The sequence below is a fragment of the Stegostoma tigrinum genome, chromosome 5 (genome assembly GCF_030684315.1).
Source record: "Stegostoma tigrinum isolate sSteTig4 chromosome 5, sSteTig4.hap1, whole genome shotgun sequence".
NCBI classification, from domain to species: domain Eukaryota; kingdom Metazoa; phylum Chordata; class Chondrichthyes; order Orectolobiformes; family Stegostomatidae; genus Stegostoma; species Stegostoma tigrinum.
Genome location: NC_081358.1, coordinates 23,908,762 through 23,924,439, shown reverse-complemented (window position 1 = coordinate 23,924,439; position 15,678 = coordinate 23,908,762). Strand labels below are relative to the sequence as shown.

Sequence of the window (15,678 nt, the reverse complement as noted above, 5' to 3'; positions counted from 1 at the left end):
ATATCATCCCTCTTTACTGCAGTAGTTGGCTTCTTGATTAGTATTGTCATATCACTTCTTTAAACTGCTCCCTGTCTCACCTGGAGACTATATCTTGCAAAATTGAACTGTCAGTCCTGCCCCTGTTGCAACCCAATCTGCGTGGTAGTAATGACATCCAATTTTCAGTTGGCAATCAGCATCTTCAACTCATCTAAAAACCAAAAAAAAAGTGGATGGTGGAAATCAGAAACAAAAAAGTTGCTGAGAAAGCTCACCAGGTCTGGCAGCATCTATGGAGAGAAAAATCAGAGTTAACATTTCAGGCCAGGTGACCCACAGAACTGAATTCTTTTGAGCTCTTCAACTCATCTGCCTTACTCACAAGACCATTTACAATAATAAATGTCATCCAGCCTGCTCTGTTCTCTTGTGCCTTAACGTGATGATATATGTTCTACGTTTTAGGCTGGCTTGATTTTTTTCTCTTTTTATATTGCTTCTTCACTCTGAATCCCTTTCCCCTGTAAAATTTGGTATAAATGCTCAAACAGCAGTAGCAGACCCCAAACCCCTTCCCCACAAGGATATTCCCATTTCTGCTGAAGTGCAATCTACCAGACTTGTACAGATTCAACCTTCACCAGAAATGGGACTCAGTGAACTTTAATCTAGACCCCTCTCTCCTTGCACCAACTCTTCAATGTCACGTTCATCTCGTCGAACTGTCTATTCCTATACTCACACTAGCAATTCCTTGGCCTTACCTTAAGGTCAATTACTCTTAACCAAATTTAAAACAAGTGGAAAAATTATTGAAGCTGTTAACATAAGCTGTAGATTAATAGCAAGTAGAAATTCTTTGCCCTTACTCACAAATTGACTCCCTCTCTTCTTCCTGTAAATTCTTTCCTTCTTTCGTTGTGCTGGTTACTGTGTTTGAAACACAATTCCTAATAGCAGTTGCTCAATCAACAGCTAATTCATGATTTTCCTGTGATTTCAATCATTCCTTTTCAAACTCAGTCAATCAGTTCAGGACAAGTCTCCTTTGCAGGTCCCACTCCTCTTGCTACCCCCCAAAAAAATAAGTGGCTTAAAACAATATATTTAGGTAAAATCCTAAATTGCAGGTAATCATTTCTGGATCTTATAAAAGAACAACTCTTCAAATTTTGGGATCTTACCTCTCCTTTCATCAAATTCCGTGTTACCATATCTTGATTACTTCTCACAGAATCTTCACTTTGCCTGCTGTTCTCATGGATACTGATTGCTTGTCACGGAGTCGTTACCTTGCTCACTGTTCTTGATAATGCTGACTGCCTGTTACAGAATTCTTTGCTTAGTGGTACTGACTGTTACTGGATCCTTACCTTGCCTGTCCCGCTCCTCCAACTGTAAGCAATAGGTGTAAAGTTGGTGCAAAATTGAAGAGGTGGAAAGGGAAGATAAAAGACGAAGGAACAAATAACAACAAGATGGGAAAAAAAATCGCTTTTATTCAATTGGTGAGTCCGTGGTAGATGAGGAGTTGTGTCCTTCTTGATGTTTTTTCTTACTGCCACATCTTTGGCCTTCATTGCCTGTCTTCTTTCAAAGCCAGTTATGCCTTGATGAAGCAAAGCTTACCATCGAGAGTGATATGTGTGCAGTCTTCCCAGCTATTTAGGTGAAAGTCAGCCTTCAAGGAGACTTTTATGGTATCTTTGAAATGCTTCTGTTGACTGCCCAATGATCTTTGACTCATCAAGAGTTGGGAGTAGAGACAGTGCTTTGGAAGGCAAGTATTCAGCATTCTACTGAAGTGGCTTATTCTGTTACTACATAAGAATGATGGCCTCCAATCTCAAGTTGCCTACTTCCTGCAGAAAGCATCACAGCTGCAGGTCACAGTTGGAGGCTGTTATTCACTTCTGCTGGCTTCGGAACTATATGTTCCAGTCACAGAGTGTAGACTTTGATATTCCACATAGGATTCAGTGCATGAGAAGCGGCTTAGACAAGTCCTCGTTAACCATAACCGCTGATCGATGCAACGTTTGGAGTCTGGAAAACAGTTCCTCCCTACGGTCCTATACAGTGTGAAGCCTGAGTGATGCTGACCAAAACCTGAGAGCGCTTAAGATATACTGTCAATGCTGTCTGACAGAGATCATTCCTGTCAGCTTGGTAGAAAAAACAGACACACCTCAGGGTGCTACTTATTCAAATCTTTGGAGATGGCAGGGTAGGATGAGCATGAAGTAAGAACTGTACAGTGCAGGAACAGACCCATTGGTCTATCAAACTTGCACTGACACATGATGCTTTTGTAAATAAAAGTTATTTTGCCTCTGCACAGTCCATATCCTTCTACTCGCTATCTATTCATGTATCTATCAAGATACTTCTTAAGCATTGCTATTGTATCTGTCTCCACCATCTCTTCTAGCAGTGCATTCCAGGCACTTAGCACCCTCTGTTTAAGAAAAAACTTGCCTGTCACATCTTCTTTGAACTTTCCCCTTTTACCTCAAACCTATGTACCTAATAATTGACATTTCTATGCTGGGGAAAAAAATCTCCATCTATCCATTTTGTCCAAGCCTCTCATCATTTTGTAAACTTCTATCAGGTCACCCCTCAGCCTCTGATGTTCAAGTGATAACAAATTGAGCTCGTCCAGTCTCTTTGCATAGCTAATACCCTCCAAATGTTAGGCAACATCCTGGATCTTTTTGAAAGGCACCACGTCCTTCTGGTAGTGCGATGACCAGAACTGGACACAGTATTCCAAATGTGGCCGAATTAAAATTTTATACAGCTGCAGCATGACATGCCAATTTTTAAATTCTGTGCCCCAGTCGATTGATGCAAGCATTGACCACCTTTCTCATTTGTGTGGCCACTTATGGGGAACTGTGGATCTGCATTCCTAGATCCTTCTGGATGTTAGTATTTGTAATGGTTCTTCCATTTACTGTACTCTTCCCTCTTGCATTAGACCTTCTAAAATGCATCATTTCCAGTGTATCCGAATCATTCTATATACTCTGGCAGTGCTCAACTACTTTTGGCAGCCCCCCCAATCTTTGTGTCATCTGCAAACTTACTAATCAAGCCACCTACATTCTTCTCCACATTGTTAATACATATTATAAACAAATGAGGCCACAGCTGCGATCCTAGAAGAACAGCCTTGGTCACAGATTTCCAAACAGAAAAATGCCTTTCCACTTATTATTTATCTTCTATAACCAAAGCAGTTCTGTATTCAGCTTACCAGCTCAGCATAAATCTCATGTGACTTCACCTTCCATATCAGACTGCTGTGAGGAGCTTTGTCATAGGCCTTGCTAAAGTCCATGTTGACAATAACCACTGCCCTGCCCTCATCAGTCATTTTGTATCTTCCTCAAAAAACTCGATCAGGTTTGTGAGATAGGAGCCTTTCCACACAAAGCTGCGCTGCCTTTTGCTAATTAGGTCCACAATTTCCTAAAAGTGAGTAGTTACCATCTCTTAAAGATCTTCTCCAATAATTTTCCTGCCACTGACATAAGGCTCACCAGCCTGTAATTTCCCGTATCACCCCTGTTGCCCTTCTTAATCAATGCTGGCGGACCAATGTGGGATTGGCAAATGATGCAACGCTGAAATGAGAAAAAAATATTTTATGCAGAGACTGGTTAGAATCTGAAATGTACTATCCAAGAGACATGGCTGAATGAAGCTTTCAAAAATGTATTACATGATGAACCCAGCAAATGCTGTCTTGTTATTGGAAAAGGTAGGTGAGTGGCACTGTGTGAGTAACCCTGGCAGTGAACCTGCACAAAAATAGCACAATGAGTGGCCTTCATTTGTACTGTAACTTTAGTTATTGAAACAAGTTCAGCCAGGTGGATCTCATAGAATATGAGTTCCCTGAATGGGGCTGTTAATCTGGCTCAATCAGGGAGTCTTGGCTGACAGATATAAACAGAACTGTTGGGGGTTCTGCTCAGTCTGAGAGTTGGCTCTGAGGGAGCTGGATCAGTGTCATGTACTATTCACGAGTAAATAAAGGGTTACTTTGTGATGAGATTCTGGCCTTTGTGGAGTTATTTCAGTAACCATTTTATAATTCTGCACAATGAAGTTCCTTTATGGAGATTTGGCTAAACAGGGTGCATTACACACTTCTTCTTCAGTGATCCCTTGGAATTGAAGGTGACTTTTTCTGCACAGGTCTATTGCATTCTAGAATGGCTAATAGATCTAATCTGCTGATGCTACTATATGGGGAACTTGGTATTTGAAGGATTGAGCTGATGAATTGCTTGGGGGCTGCCTGTACTTGGCCTAAGTGTGCGTTCATTGAAGATTTTTGAGAAGCTTAGAAATGTGCTAACGAGCTTTCTCTTTCCATTTTTTGGTGACTGTGGGCTCGTGATACTCATAAATCTGCTCAAGAACATTACTAATAGCTTTCCTCTGTCCTCTTTGGAATCTAATGCTACATTGAAGTTCAAAATTGAGCTGATAATTCAGAAGCCAGGTGTCAACAATGTGCCTGCATAACTAAGCTTGTATGAGGATATTTAAACTCATTATGTTGGAAATGTTGACATGGAACAGGCTGCACATGCTAGATTTTCCATCCTGACAATAAATTTAAAGTGTTTTGTGAAGGTAGCATAGATATTTCCCCAGTGGCTTGACATGCCTGCTGCACACTATCCAAGTTTCTGAAGCATATGGGAACCCTAGGATAAGTACTGGTTCATTATCCATTTCCTTCATTCTTGGTTTGAAGTCCTGTTCCTTTAAATATTCATTTCCATGGCCAGAAATGATACTGGATTTAACAATGGCTGTCTGCATTTGTTGAGAGAAAACTTAATGTGACAAGTGGTCCATGTTTTTAAAGTCTCACCCGAAATTCGATTGACAGTGGTGGTGTTGTGTCATGAGTTGATTGAAAGAATACCTTACACTTACTGGAAACTCAAAGATTGGCCTATCTTCTCATTCACTCGATTAATGAAATGAATGATGACTTGTAACCTTATCCTCTCGAGTAGCCATGTTCCTAGCTAATGGTAATACTGGACAAGTCAGTGAACTAGTAATCTAGAGCCTGTGGTTTGAATTCTACCATGGCAGATGGTAAACTGTGAATTTCGTTAAATACTTGAATTAAAAAGATTGTACAGTAGTTACTATGTAACAATTGTCAATTGTGCAGAAACACATCTGATCTACTAATGCACTTTGAAGGAAGGAAGTATGATATCCATGCCTGCTCTGACCTACATGGAACACCAGATAAAACAGCATTGCCTGTTTTTATTTCCTTTCCAAAATCCACAAACCTGACTGCCTTGGTCGACCCATTTTTTTTGCCTGCTCTTGCCCACAACTCATCTCCACATACCTTGGACTTTCTCTTTTCCCCCTGGTCCAGGAACTCGCCAGTTATGTTCGGGACACTACCCATGCCCTCCACCTCCTCCAGGACTTTCAATTAGCTGGCCCCCAAAACTTCATCTTCACCATGGACAATTGCAGGAAGTTTGATGGAAGATCAATTGCAGTAATAGGAAAAATCTAAGGAGTTTTCGGAAAAGGGGTATCAGGAAAGAAAGTTAGATACCTAAACTGTAGTGGGCATACAAAGTGAACATGTTTCCTTTAGAATGTGTGAAAAAAGAGACTGATGGCTCAGAATATTCATTGAAATTCCTTTTTAAAGATAGGTAAAGAAAATCAGACTGTTAGAGGTTCTGCCTATTATTATTTTATCTCAAAAGGGAAGGTATTTCCTTATGCTTTGAATCAAGGAGGTAAACCAAGAGGATTTTGAAAAACATTGGAGCAAGTTAGCCACACATGCTGGCTGATGATACCTCAAGATACTTGTGGAAGTTACAAAACTGTTTTTATTGTGCAGATTTGGATTAAAGAGTGACTTAGTAGATGGACAGTGATAGTTGAAGTAATAAAACATTGTTGAGGGAATTGATTTCATTTTGGAAAATAACCTGGCAGGCTAAAAAAAATTGGCTTCACCAAAGATAGTAGAACAGCCAATGGAAGTGAGAGAAAGTCAACTGCTACAAAAATAAATCATGATTTGTTTCTTGACGCTGTCATGACTAGATTTCAGAATGACAAAACTGGGAAGAGAAAGAGCCTATGAAACAGGAAGATGATGAGGAAATTGTTATTGGATAGAATGTTTAAAAGCTTAACAAAAAGGATGAAGTCAGGTCAAATGAGGCTGATACGTTCAGCCCATCTTTAATAGAAATGCAGCAAAATAGGTTTAGGATTGAAAGAGTTATACCATCAGAAATTGAATCAAAAACATTACCTCAGTGTCGTTATAAAATTGAAGACTAATGAAGAAATGGAGGTCACCTCAAATACAAGTTGATGAGGAATGGATTGGTCCAACAGATGGTAATTCCATTTGTGTACTTCAACAAAATTTAAAAGATTGAATTTATAAGCTCCTGAAATTCCAATGGTAAGTCACTTAGCTATTAGCAAAACGTAAACTAAAATATTAAAGCATATTTATTGCAAGAATCGCATAAAGACGTAATCAACTTTTGCCAGACTTGCCATACATGTCAGTTCATAGGGAGCCCCAACTTTCACTTAAATCTGCAGTTTCAATTCCAGTCCCAGCTTTTGAAGTACTGAATTACAGGGTCTTAATAAATTATGCAGGACTCCTACCTAATACATAGAATGAGAACAAATATCTTGTCCGGGCAGTGGAAGTTTCTTTAAGAATTTCCGAAGCAATGCCTTTATGGAAAAATTGCTGTAGATGTGGTAATGGAAGAAGATTTAGTTTAATTTTTTTACAAGATAGCATTACCCAAAGAAATACAATTAGATGAAGACTCAAATTTTATGTTAGAGAAATTATGACTCGTTTGGGAATTAAACCAATCACATCATATGGCATCAAACTTTGAAAACTTTGATTAGAGCATATTATGATTCGTACAAGGGAATTCTATCATTACTATTTGCCGTTAGGGATGCTCCTAATGAGTTCATACAATTTGGTTCTTTTGAAAGAAACTGACTACAGATCAACAGAAGTATTCATCTGTTCAAAAAGAGACATTGCATTCTGTGCTGGCTCTATATTGTTTTGAAATGTACATTACTAACATGTACAAAACATGTTGCTTAACCGGACCATAATCCTTTGAATTTCTTATGAAAATATCCAGGACGAGAAGTTAAGATTATTTTGATGGAACTACATAATATAATTTGAAAATTGTTCATATGTCTGGAAAAGATATCATCACAGATGATTTAACGAGCACTCATATACCGGAGACTTTATGGTGTGTAAAAATGATTGCTATGTAACTCTGTATATAATTAATGTGAACGTACAGTTAGTATTATAAAGGCATACACTTATTAGTAAGATAACTTATGAAGAAAATGCCTGTTAAAGATGCATTTTCATTCTTGATGGTGCTGGGGGAGTGCAGAAACTTTAATGCAAAGCATGTGTTTCTTTCTTGTACATATATAAATCGTTTACTTTTTGGTTTCGTAACCTGTGGGGGTTTTCTGTGTATCTGAAGTCTGTAGCAATGGTGATTTTCAGACCTGGCATTAGAGTGAATGGATTTTTATGCATCTCCAATTTTTTTATTCATCTTAGATTGTTTTGTGACAGAGCAAAGTAAATAGTGGGGTCTCATTGATTATCGGACACTTGTGGACATTCTTTATTTACAAGCTTAAGAGAAGTATCCATTGCTTAGAAAAGCAGACATTTGGTTTTGATTTTACTTTGAGAATGGGGACAGTCCTGGGGAGTCCTTGAGATAGGATAGCTTTGTGGGCCAACATTCTCGCTAGGATGCACACATTGCGCTTTGACATTCCATGTATGGTGATCAGCATACTGAATTTGCAGTGTCGACTTCCAGTTCCAGAAATCGCTTCAGCGCAGCGACCTCAGAGATCTGTGTAAAAGAAAAACAAACATATTTATAGGGAACACTTGTGTAGACCAATGCCCCTGAGAAGGGAGGATATAATGAACTAGATTACCTTGGAGTGCCAAGTGAGAGTTAGTCCTGGAACAGAAGTGTTAAATTAAAAATCTGAAGAGGTTACTTAATTGTGAATACATTGGATTCCATGTTTATAATGGCTTCTGGAAGAAGCTATCTGCCGTGTCAGTCTAAAAGGTGAAGTCCCAAGTTAGTTGAGGATTATCAGATCAGCCATGATCTCATTGAATGGCAGAACAGATTTGATGGATGGAATGGCCAACTTCTACTCTTATGTCTTATGGTCTTAAACCCATCAAAGTGCTAGAGACAGGGACTCTGATTTGAGTGTTGGATTGGGTTTGAGTTTACACAAAAGCTATTTTTGTTATCCATTTTAATTTGTGAATGAGTGTTTGGGATGAATTAATTATACTTGTGATTAAAAATCTCTGAATTCATATTAAAAATAGATGGTTTGGATTATTCTGTTTCAACCTCCATTTTTTATTCACTTATGGGATGTAGGCATCGCTGGCTGGCCAGCATTTATTGCCTGGCCCTAGTTGCCTTTGAGAAGGTGGTGGTGAGCTGCCTTCTTGAGCTGCTGAAGCCCACCTGCTGTGAGTTGACCCACAATGCCATTAAGGAGGGAATTCCAAGATTTTCATCTAGTGGCAGTGAAGAAATGTCAGTATATTTACAAGTCAGGGTGGTGAGAGACTTGAAGGTGAACATGTAAGTGGTGTTATTCCCACGTATCTGCTGCCCTTGTCCTTCTAGATGAATGTGGTTGTAGGCTTGGAATGTGCTGTCTGAAGATCTTTGGTGAATTTCTGCCGTGCATCTTGTAGATTATTACACAGTATAGCTACTGAGCCAGTGGCTGAGTGAGTGGATGCTAGTGAAGATTGATCCTTCTGAAGAAGGGCCCAGACCCGAAATGTCAACTTTCCTGCTGTTCTGATGCTGCCTGGCCTGCTGTGTTCCTCCAGCTTCACACCTTGTTATCTCAGACTCCAGCATTGGCAGTTTCTGCTATCTCTGTGTGAGAAAACATGGGTGGATTCTTGAGTTCTCCTGCAGAAATCACAAAATGCTAGTACACTGATTTAGCAGATAATGTGGATGGCAACTGGAATGTTGGCCTTTACTTCAAGGGGAATAGAGTCTAATAACAGGAAGGTCTTGTTAAAACCATATAAGGCAGTTGTCAGTCCACAGCTTGAATATGGTGAATAGTTTTGGGCCTTTAAAGAAAGATATACTGGCTTTGGAAGCAGTCCTGCAAAGGTTAAATGGGGTTATCAAAAGTATGGAGCAAATTTTTCATGAAGGAAGGTTGAGTATGTTGGACCTGTGCTCATTGAGGTTCAGAAGAATAAGAGATGACTTTTTTGAAGCAAACAAGACGCTTAGTTAACTTGGCAAGCTGGATGCAGTGAGGTTATTTCACCTTGTGGGAGATTCTAGGAGCAGAGGTCATAATCTCAGAATAAGAGGTCATTCATTTAAGATAGAGATGAGTAACTTTTTATGAGGGTAGTGAACCTGTGGAATTCTTTAAATCCTTGTACCCAGACCATTAGCCCTGGCCTCTGATTTATTGGTGAATTGATATTAACGGTATGACACGGTGTTCCTATAGTCATCACATGACTGGCAAATGTAGGTTTGAGTTTATGCCTGAGATGGAAGCAAACTATTCTCAGGCTTTTGGTGCTGGCAAAGCTTCATTATTGCCTGGTCCTAGGTGGGATTCACCTTTGTTCTAGCAATTGGTTTTATAGCTGAGTGGTTTCCTAGACACTGAGTGCACTGTATAGTTTAGATCTGAAGTCATGGGCAGCCTAGAACATGTGTGGATGAGAGTTTCCCATCCCTAGAGGAGATTTAGTTGTTAGCTGACATGTTGCATGATAATTAAATGCACTTTTCTATGGTTAAATTTGCACTCAAAATTCCTGACTTGGTCGTCTAGTAGTCACTACACTAATATATCCAAGGAATTGGTGGGCAAACAGCAATAAAGAACATTTTGCAGTGTATGATGAATGACACACTCTATGTGATCGTGTACTGTCTTGTATTCTGATTTGAGTACAGATAAGAATGTACTCAATAACAGAGCCCATTTATAACCTAGAGACTATCTGTATATCAAATGATGGTTGAAGGTGGAGAATATCAGCTTGCATGTTTTGGGCACAACTCATGAGATTGGAACCAAAACATGGATACTGTTCAAATTTGTGGGTCATAATTCTTTATGAAATTTAGTTTGTTATTCAGGGTTGAGACTCTGCAAAGATACAGTCTTGTGGAATACGGCGTCCAGTTCTGGCCACTCTGTTATAGAAGGAATATTATTAAGCTAGAGAGGGTTGAGAACAGATTTACCAAGATGTTGGCCGGTATGGAAGATTTGAGTTATGAAGAAGGTCTGGGTAGGCTGGAAGTATGTGGTATGAACTACTAAAGGAAGTGGTCGATGCAGGTGCAATTACAACATTTAAAGGACATTCGGATAGGTACATGACTAAGAAAGGTTTAGAGGTATACAGGCCAAATGCAGGCAAGTGGGACTAGTTTAGTTTAGGAAGCTGGGTTGGCATGGATGAGTTGGACTGAAGGGTCTGTTTCCGTGCTGTCTGACTCTGACTTTTTTCACTGGAGTGTAGGAGGTCGACAGGTAACCTTGGAGAGGTTTGTAAAATCATAAGGGGTGTTTTCACTAGGATGAAGGATTTCAAGGCTAGGGGACGTATTTTAAAGGTGAGAGGAGAGAGATTTAAAAAAAAATGTGAACAGCAAATTTTTTTACAGAGGATAGTTTACATGTGGAATGAACTTCCTGAGGAAGTGGTGGATGTGGGCACAGTTGCAGTGTTTAAAATGCACTAAGATAAGTACATGAACAGGAATGGTTTGGAGGGATATGTACCAGGAGCAGGCAGGTGGGAATAGTTTAGTTTGAGATTACGTTTGGCGTGGACTGGTTGGACCGAAGGGTCTGTTTCCGTGTTATATGACTCTATGACTATGACTGTATGACTACTTGACACAAAATTATGGAAAAAATATATTCCTTGTCAAATATCTCATGTTACCAGTCTGTGAGGCAAGAACACTTCATGACCTGGACCATCTCTTCCGCAAGCTCCTGGAGATGAATTCCTCAGTTATTTTTGAAGTGTTTTTTAATTTAAGTTTTAAGACCTTAGGTATGATCACTTAGATCACTGACAAGGTTGACATTAAGATGATTAAAGTGAAAGAATTAAAAACACATCCGTATAAGAAAATTAAACGGCAGGTCTCTATAGCTCTGCCAATGTGGTGAAAACTTACTTTTGTACCTAAGAATACTGATTATCTTCAAGTCTATTCTTTTTGCAGTTGTTTCTGGCTCAGACTTGGGAATCAGGTGACTTTTCAATCTTGTAAACATTCATGTTGCATTGCTTTTACATAATTAATATAGTAATTTTATAAATTAGCAAACATTCAGATGTGAAAATGCGTCATCTATATCTTCCAGAACTTTGTCTTCTTAATTTTCTTTCTTTATAATCTGTATAGTGGGTATTTACTTTCAGCGTGAAGAGAAAGCTCATGTGTACTGCTAACCATCTTGATATTTTAGATGTCCAAATTCAATGTCGTCTAGCAGGCTTAATCATTAACAATCCTTTAATGTGGATTTACGCATGGGGATTAGCACACGGTGTTTGATTTAGATAGAGTCATAGAGTCGTACAGCATGGAAACAGAACTCGTCCATTTTGACCAGATATCCTAAATAAATCTAGTCCCACTTGTCAGCATTTGACCCATATCCCTCTAAACCCTTCCAATTCATATGTCCTTCCAGATGCCTTTTAAATGTTGTAATTGTACCAGCTTCCACTATTTTCTCGGGCAGCTCATTCGATACACGCACCACCCTCTGTGTGAAAAATTTGCCGCTAAGGTCCCTTTTAAATATTTCCCCCTCACCTAAAACCAGTGGCCTCTAGTTTTGGACTCCTCTACCCTGAGGAAAATACCTTGACTATTCGCCTTATCCAAGCCTCTCACAATTTTATAAACTTCTTTAAGGCCAACCTTCACCCTCCAATGCTTCAGGGAAAATAGCCCTAAACTATTCAGCCTCTCCCGATAGTACAAACTGTCCAACCCTGGCAACATCCTTGTAAATCTTTTCTGAACCTTTTCAAGTTTCACAACATCCTTACTTTAGCAGGGAGACCAGAATTGAACCCAGTATTCCAAAAGTGACCTAACCAATGCCCTGAAAAGCTACTACACGACCTCCAACACTCAATGCACTGCCCAATAAAGTCAAGCATATCCAATGCCTTCTTCACTATCCTAATTACCTGCAACTCTATTTTCAAGGAACTTTGAACCTATACTCCAATGTGTCTTTGTTCAGCAACACGTCTCACCACCTTACCATTAAGTGTATAAGTCCTGCCCTGATTTGCCTTTCCAAAATGCAGCACCTGACATTTATCTGAATTAAACTCTACCTGCCACTCCATGGCCCATGGGCCCATCTGATCAAGATCCCACCATATTCTGAGTTACCTTCTTCACTGTCCACTATACCTCTAATGTTAGTGTCATCTGCAAATTTACTAACCATACTTCCTATGTTCACGTCCATGTCATTTATATGAATGACAAAAGAGCAGCAGACTCAGCACCGATTTTTGTGGCACACTGCTGGTCACAGGCCTATCTACCTTCGAGCCAGTTCTGTATCCAAGTGGCTAGTTCTCCCTGTATTCCATGTGATTTAACCTAGCTAAGCCTGCCATGTAGAACTATGTTGAACGCATTACTGATGTCCATTTAGATCATGTCCACCACTCTGCCTTCATCAATCTTCTTCATTTCTTCTTCAAAAACTCCATTAAGGTACTGAGACACAATTTCCCACACATAAAGCCATGTTGACTATTCCTAATCAGTCCTTGCCTTTCCAAATACATGTAAATCCTGTCCCTCAGGATCTCCTCCAACAATTTGCCCACCACTGATGTCAAGCTCACCAGTCTACAGCTCCCTGGCTTTTCCTTACCACCTTTCTTAAATAGTGGTACCACGTCAGCCAACCTCCAATCATCCAGCACCACACCTGTGGCTATTGATAATACAGATATGTCAGCAAGGGACCTCAGCAATCACCTGTCTCACTTCCTACAAAGTTCTAGGGTACACCTGATTAGGTCCTGGGGATTTATCCACCTTTATACATTTTAAAACATCCAGCACCTTCTCCTCTAATATGGACATTTTTCAAGCTGTCAGTGTTGTTTCCCCAAGTTCTGTAATTTTAATATCCTTCTCCACTGTAAATACTGATGCAAAATACTCGTTTAGCATCGCCCCCAACTCCAGTGGTTACATACATAGGCAGCCTTGCTGATCTTCAAGCGTCTCTCTTTATTCTCTCCCTTGTTACCCTTTTGTCCTTAACCCTATTTGCCAAAACTATTTCATGTCCCCTTTTTCCCCTCCTGATTTCCCTCTTAACTGTACTTATACTGCCTTAATACTGTTCTTGAAATTGACTAAATCCCTGCTGTCTATACCTGACCTATTCTTCCTTCTTATTCTTGACCAAAACCTCCATTTTTCTAGTCATCTAGCATTCCCTACATCTACTGGCCTTGCCTTTCACCCTAACAGGTGCATCATGTCTCTGGACTCTCGTTATCTCATTCTTGAAGGCTTCCCATTTTCTAGCAGTACATTTACCTGCAAACAACTATCCTCAATTAACCTTTGAAAGTTTTTGCCTATTACCATCAAAAATGGCCTCCTACCAATTTAAAAATTTAACTTTTAGATCCAGCCTATTCTTTTCAATCACAGTTTTAAAACAAATAGGATTATGGTCATAGGCATCAAAATGCTCCACCACTGACACCTCAGTCACCTGCCCTGCCTTATTTCTCAAGAGTGGGTCAAGTTTTGCACCTTCTCTAATAGGTACAAAAAACATACCGAATCAGAACATTTTCTTGTGCACACTTAACAAATTCTTCTCCTTCCAAACCCTTAACACAATGGCAGTCCCAGTCAATGTTTGGAAAGTTAAAATCCCATACTATAACCTCCCTATTATTCTTGCAGATAACTGAGATCTTACAAATTTGTTTCACAATTTCTTGCTGTCTATTGCGGGGTCTACAGTACAATCCCAATAAAGTGATCGTCCCTTTCTTATATTTCAGTTCTACCCAAATAACTTCCCTGGACTTATTCCCAGGAATGTCCTCTCTAAGTACAGCCATAATGTTATCCCTAATCAAAAATGCCCTCTGTTTTCCTTCTCTCTCCCCCTCACAACTTTCTATCCTTTCTGTGGCATCTATACCCTGGAACATTGATTGCCAATCCAGGCTATCCCTGACCCATATCTTTGTAATTGCTATGAAAACACAGTCCCGTGTTCCCAACCTAAGTTCATTTGCCTCACCTTTTATTTTAATTTATCAGTCCTCCCTTGTTCTCTGCTTTGTTCCTGCCTGCCTTGACTGTTTGACTTGGTTATAGATCTTGGGAGGTCATGTTGTGGCTGTACAGGGCATTGGGTAGGCCACTTTTGGAATACAGCATTCAACTCTGGTCTACCTCCTGTAGGAAGGATGTTGTGAAACTTGAAAGAGTTCAGAAAAGGTTTACAAGGATGTTGTTGGGATTACAGTTTTTGCGCTACAGGGAGAGGCAGAATAGTCTGTGGCTATTTACCCTCAAGTGTCAGAGGCTGAGGGGTGTCATTATAGAGGTTTATAAAATCATGAGGGGCATGGACAGGGTGAATAGCCAACGCATTTTTCCCAGGGTGGGGCAGTCCAAAATTAGAGGGAATACAATTTAGGTGAGAGGAGAAAGATTTGAAAGAGACCAGAGGGGCAACTTTTTCACACAGAGGGTGGTGCATGTATGGAATGAGCCACTAGAGGAGGTGTTGGAGGTCGTTACATTTGCCGCATCTAACAGGCATCTGAATGGGTACATGAATTGGAAGGGTTTAGAGGGATATGGGTCAAATGCTGGAAATGGGACTAGATCAGTTTAGGATATCTGACCTTGTATTGGCAGATTCCCACTTTGGTTATCTCCCTGTGCTTGAAGGAACAAATTCAATTTGAATTGCCTTATGTGACGACGTGTTGGAGCTTTATTGTATCACCCAGTTAGTGAAATTGATGTACAAACTGTATGACGAGAAGCTGGCTGTCTGCCGCAAAACAGTTAATTGTAAAATTGACCTAGCTGGAAATACAGTAGTAGTGTTTTTTTTATTTGGACTTTTTTTAAAAGGAACAGTAAGCTAGTACTATTTAATTGTTATTTGAACACATGGGCACACATTGTAGCTTCTGCACTGACCTACCGGATGATGGTGTTGTGGCTTTGCTAAGACCTGGTGCTACTTTAATCTGTGTGACCGACCAAAGCTGCAATGCTAAACTTCTTATTCATTTGATAGATAGACAGTTATCCTGCTGGACAATAATTGCTTGTTTTTCATTTGGTAATTTAAGTGGTTGTTACCCTTTAAAACCTGGGTAGAATAGAATGGTAGTAGTGAATGTAACACTAGACCCTATCAAATGGTCACATTGAGAGGTTTCTAAAACAGCACGGACATGAAAATATTCCCTGAAGTGGG

The 15,678-nt window shown here is 39.7% G+C and overlaps 1 protein-coding gene across 1 annotated transcript in view; it reads left to right on the top strand.

Moving 5' to 3' along the window:
• Positions 1–15,678, top strand: part of LOC125452104 (uncharacterized) — a 462,089-nt gene that overhangs the window by 790 nt on the left and 445,621 nt on the right. The window lies entirely within an intron of this gene.